The sequence below is a fragment of the Pongo abelii genome, chromosome Y (genome assembly GCF_028885655.2).
Source record: "Pongo abelii isolate AG06213 chromosome Y, NHGRI_mPonAbe1-v2.0_pri, whole genome shotgun sequence".
Lineage (NCBI taxonomy): Eukaryota > Metazoa > Chordata > Mammalia > Primates > Hominidae > Pongo > Pongo abelii.
Genome location: NC_072009.2, coordinates 2,899,679 through 2,905,635, shown reverse-complemented (window position 1 = coordinate 2,905,635; position 5,957 = coordinate 2,899,679). Strand labels below are relative to the sequence as shown.

At 52.5% G+C, this 5,957-nt stretch overlaps 1 pseudogene; it reads left to right on the top strand.

Moving 5' to 3' along the window:
- The first annotated feature begins 555 nt into the window (after nt 1-555).
- Nucleotides 556-2,579, top strand: LOC129053179 (transcription factor E2-alpha-like; annotated as a pseudogene).
- The last annotated feature ends 3,378 nt before the right edge of the window (nt 2,580-5,957 follow it).

Here is a 5,957-nt window from a genome sequence, read left to right as displayed (position 1 = left end):
AGATGACTTCTGGGTTTGTTCACAGAAGACAGCCGGGAGTTATGTGCCTTTGAGAGATTAGACCCTCACTCGAGTTGAAAATAGTAATAGCAGTAAACAGTCTTACCCCAAAGGTTTAGGGAGTCTCCAAATTTATTTAGCCAAATATTCGAACAAGGCATTTAATTACCAAAGGTAAACGTTAAATTGAGCTTGAACGGACTGAAGGCATCATATTCTTGCGTCTGCTGGAGACTAAATAAGAACTTAGAAAATTTTAGCTTCGCGGTGGCGCCGACGGGGGGCTGAACATGTCTCCCGCCCCAGGAAGATGAGGCAGCGGGGGCCGCTGCGGACGTAGCTGGCTGGAACCGACGCGGCGGCGGACACCGCGGGCACCGCGCTTGTCGCTGCCTCAGGGGCGCCCCAGCCGGCCGCCCACACGGGCCCCGCGGGACGGGCCGCGCGGGGGTTGGAGGGGCCCGGGCCACGCGCGGCGCCTTCGCCGCTGCCCACGCGCGACCCTCGGGGGCCCGGCCGCGAAGGCCCCTTTGTCGAGGGAGGGGGGTGCCGCTTCACACCACCGCCCCCCACGCGCCGCGTGCCCGGCCGCACCCAGCAGGGTTTCCAGGCCTGAGATGCCCGACCTGGCCCCAGGAGAATGAACCAGCCGCAGAGGATGGCGCCTGTGGGCACAGACAAGGAGCTCAGTGACTTCCTGGACTTCAGCATGATGTTCCCGCTGCCTGTCACCAACGGGAAGGGCCGGCCCGCCTCACTGGCCGGGGCGCAGTTTGGAGGTTCAGGTCTTGAGGACCCGCCCAGCTCAGGCTCCTGGGGAAGCGGCGACCGGAACAGCTCCTCCTTTGACCCCAGCCGGATCTTCAGCGAGGGCACCCACTTCACTGAGTCGCACAGCAGCCTCTCTTCATCCACATTCTTGGGACAAGGACTCGCAGCCCAGAGCGGTGAGCGGGCGCCTATGCCTGCTTTGAGAGAGACGCAGGCGTGGGCGACCTGACTCAGGCTGGCTTTCTGTCAGGCGAGCTGGCCCTCAGCAGTCCCGGGCCCCTGTCCCCTTCGGGCATGAAGGGGACCTCCCGGTACTACCCCTCCTACTCTGGTACTACCCCTAGACACGCAGCCCAAGAAGGTCCGGAAGGTCCCCCTGGGTCTTCCATCCTCGGTGTACCAGCCCAGCTCAGGTGAAGACTACGCAGGGATACCGCCGCCTACCTGTCCGCCAAGACCGCTAGCAGCGCCTATCCCGCCCCCTTCTAGATGGCAAATGGCAGCCTGCACCCCTCAGCCGAGCTCTGGAGTCCCCCGGGCCAGGCGCGCTTGGGGCCCATGCTGGGTGGGGGCTCATCCCCGCTGCCCCTCCCTCGGCAGCGGCCCCGTGGGCAGCAGTGGAAGCAGCAGCACGTTTGGTGGCCTGCACCAGCACGAGCGCATGGGCTGCCAGCTGCACGGAGCAGAGGTGAACGACGGGCTCCCACCTGCATCCTCCTCCTCCTTGGCCCCCGGAGCCACGTACGGAGGCGTCGCCAGCCACACGCCGCCAGTCAGAGGGCCGACAGCCTCCTGGGCTCCCAAGGGACCACAGCTGGCAGCTCCGGGGATGCCCTCGGCCTCGATCTACTCCCCGGATCACTCAATCAGTAACTTCTCCTCCAGCCCTTCCACCCCCGTGGGCTCCCCCGTGGGCTCCCCCCAGGGCCTGGCAGGGACGTCGCAGTGGCCTCGAGTACGAGCCCCCGGTGCCTTATCGCCCAGCTACGACGTGGGTTTCCACGGCCTGCAGAGTAACATAGAAGACCACCTGGACAAGGCCATCCATGTGCTCCCTCAGCCACGCTGTGGGCACAGTCAGCGACATGCACACGCTGCTACCTGGCCACGGGGCACTGGCCTCGGGTTTCACCGGCCCCATGTCGCTGGGCGGGCGGCACGCAGGCCTGGTTGGAGCAGGCCATCCCGAGGACGGCCTTGTAGGCAGCACCAGTCTCATGCATAACCACGCTGCCCTTCCCAGCCAGCCGGGCGCCCTCCCTGACCTCTCTCGGCCTCCCAACTCCTACAGTGGGCTAGGGCGAGCAGGTGCCACGGCGGCCAACGGCGAGATCAAGCAGGAAAAGGAGGACGAGGAGAACAGGTCACGCCTGACCATTCACAGGAGGAGAAGAAGGAGCTGAAGGCCCCGGGGGCCCGGACCAGCCCAGACGAGGATAAGGACGACCTTCTCCCCCCAGAGCAGAAGGCCCAGCAGGAGAAGGAGCGCCCGGTGGCCAATAACGCCCGGGAGCGGCTGCGGGTCCCTGACATCAACGAGGCCTTTAAGGAGCTGGGGCGCATGTGCCAACTACACCTCAACAGCTAGAAGCCCCAGACCAAACTGCTCATCCTGCACCAGGCCGTCTCCGTCATCCTGAACTTGGAGCAGCAAGTGCAAGAGCGGACTGAACCTGAATCACAAAGCAGCCTGTTTGAAATGGCGATAAGAGGAAAAGGTGTCGGGTGGGGTCGAAGACCCCCAAATGGTGCTTTCAGCTGCCCACCCAGGCCTGAGCGAAGCCCACAACCCTGCCGGGGACATGTGAAAGGTATGCCTCCGTGGGACGAGCCACCCGCTCTTAGCCCTGTGCACTGGGCCCAGAACGGCCACTGGAGACCCTGGGCTTCATCCACGTCCACACCTCACACACCTGTTGTCAGCATCGAGCCAACACCAACCTGACCAGGTTTGGAGTGATGGGGGTGGCCAAGGTGACGCTGGGTCCAGGAGCTCCCTGGGACCCTGGCCTACCACTCACTGGCCTCGCTCCCCCTGTCCCCGAATCTCAGCCACCGTGTCATCCTGTGACCTGTCCCATGGATCCTGAAACTGCGTCTTGGCCCTGTTGCCTGGGCTGACAGGAGCCTTTTTTTTTCCAAGTAAACAAAACCTGAGAGCAAGCAACAAAACATACACTTTGTCAGAAAAGAAAAAAAAAATGCCTTAACTATAAAAAGTGGAGAAATGGAAACATATCACTCGAGTGGGATGCTGTGGAAACCTGGCTTATTCTTCAAAAGCCACCAGCAAATTGTGCCTAAGCAAAATTTTTTTTTTTAAGGAAAATAAAAAGAACATTAGTTATAAGTTTTTTTTCTTAATGTAGATGGAAATTAGCAAGGATGCTGCCTTTGGTCTCTGGGTTTTTTTAAGCTTTTTTTGCATATGTTTGTAAGCAACAAATTTTTTTATATAAAAGTCCCGTGTCTCTTGCTATTTCTGCTGCTGTTCCTAGACTGAGCATTGCATTTCCTGATCAACCAGATGATTAAACGTTGTATTAAAAATACGAAAAAAGAAAAAAGAAAATTTTAGGTTTAGTTGGATGGACACTGTCATCTATAGGTAGACTCTTATGCCCTAAAAAAAAAACCCTCCTATAAAATCTCACACAAGATGGGCCAACCCCCTCATTTGGCAATTACCAAAAATCCAACAGGTGGAAAGGTTAAAACATGTGTTAGTTTTAACCTTAGCTTTATCCTCCATAAGCAGCCATACCACCTTGTTGTCAATGTAAACAAGGGCATAGCTCGAAAGCACCGAGGCCACTGACAACCCGCAGCCTTACCAGTCAAAAATCCCTAACCCAGTAACCTGTGGATGGCCCAAATGCATTCAATCTGTAGTGGCAACTGCTTTCCTAACCGAAGAAAGCAGAAAATAACTTTTAGAGGAAATCTCATTGTGAGCATACGTCACCAGGTCAGAACTATCCTAAGTCAAAAAAACCAAAAAGGTAGCTTACTAACTCACAAATCTTAAAGTATGGGGCAATTCTCTTAGGAAAAAAGATGATTTAACATTAACCACTGATAATTCCCTTAATCCAGCAGGTTTCCTAACAAGGAATCTAAATCTTACTTAATTACCATACAAAGGTCTGACCAGAGGATAATAGGTGGTTCCTCCTGGGTAACAGAGGGAAATGGACAACAATGGGTATTCAGTAAGGATAGGGAAACCCTTGTAGAAGTAGAGTTAGGAAAATTGCCTAATAATTGGTCTGCTCAAACGTGTAAACCGTTTGCACTCAGCCAAGCCTTAAAGTACTTACAGAACCAGTAAGGAACCATCTATACCAATTGTAAGTTAATTCGGAGTGAATGAGGTCTTATTAATAGAAAAGGATAATTGAAATCCCAAACTTACAAGGTTTTCAACAAAAGTAAAGTTTGCTAAAAGTTAACAGTGTAATGTATTACGCTAACTTCTAATCTTGTGGCCTTGGGCAGTATAGTCCACAGACATGAAGCAAGTTGGCTTTGGAAAAGAATGGTTATCATCATTGGAAAACAAAAAAGGTTGGGGAGGAGAACTTATGTAAAAAGGATGTTATATGGTAAATTCTTGTCCTAAAATAAATTAACTGGTTGTTTAAAGAAAGAGGTGTTTACAAGTCAGAAAATTGAGGCATGTTGAAGATTATCTGTGAAAGTCAGGAAAAATGCTATAAAAGGGAATTTATGCAAGCAATGTTGTAGAATTTAAAAGTAATTAGGCCTCCTGAATGTAAAACTACTAAGAAACTGTCAAGCATCTGAGCCCAAGCTAAGCCATCATATTCCCTGTGACATGCACATACACATTCAGATGGCCAGTTTCTGCCTTAACTGATGACACTCCACCACAAAAGAAGTGAAAATGGCCTGTTCCTGCCTTAACTGATGACATTACCTTGTGAAATTCCTTCTCCTGGCTCATCCTGGCTCAAAAGTTCCCCTACTGAGCACCTAGTGACCCCCACTCCTGCCCGCCAGAGTACAACCCCCTTTGACTGTAATTTTCCTTTACCTATCCAAATCTTATAAAATGGCCCTACCCCTATCTCCCTTCGCTGACTCTCTTTTTGTACTCAGCCCGCCCACACCCAGGTGAAATAAATGGCCTTGTTGCTCACACAAAGCCTGTTTGGTGGTCTTTTCACATGGACGTGAGTGAAATTTGGTGCCATGACTTGGATCAGGGGACCTCCCTTGGGAGATCAATCTCCTGTCCTCCTGCTCTTTGCTCCATGAAAAAGATCCACCTACAACCTCTGGTCCTCAGACCAACCAGCCCAAGGAACATCTCACCAATTTTAAATTGGGTAAGTGGCCTCTTTTTACTCTCTTCTCCAACCTCTCTCACTATCCCTCAACCTCTTTCTCCTTTCAATCTTGGCACCACACTTCAATCTCTTCCTTCACTTAATTTCAGTTCTTTTCCTTTTCTGGTAAAGATGAAGGAGATGTGTTTTATCTGTGCACTCAAAACTCTGGCGCCAGTCATGGACTCCGGAGGACAGTCTTCCCTTGGTGTTTAATCACACAGAGATGCCTGCCTGATTATTCACCCACATTTCAGAGGTGCCTTAACACGCGGGGACGCCTGCCTTGGTCCTTCACCCTTAGCGGCAAGTACCACTTTTCTGGGGGGCAAGAACCCCAACCCCTTCTCTCCATTTCTCTACCGCTTCTCCAATTTTCTGGGGGGGCAAGAACCCCCCAACCCCTTCTCCTTCACCCTTAGCAGCAAGTACTGCTTTTCTAGGGGGCAAGAACCCCCTGACCCCTTCTCTCCATGTCTCTACCCCTTTTCTGCTTTTCTGGAGAGCAAGAACCCCTCAACCACTTCTCTCCATGTTTGCTGTTTCTCTGTTTTCCTGGAGGGCAAGAACCCCCCAACCCCTTCTCTCTGTGTCTCTACTCTTTTTTCTGGGCTTGCCTCCTTTACTATGGGCAATCTGCCACCCTCCATTCCTCTCTCTTCTCCCTTAGCCTGTGTTCTCAAAAACTTAAAACCTCTTCAACTCACACCTGACCTAAAACCTAAATGCCTTATTTTCTTCTACAACACCACTTGGCCCCAGTACAAACTTGACAATGGCTCTAAGTGGCCAGAAAACGGCACTTTCAATTTCTCCATCCTAAAAGGCCTAAAT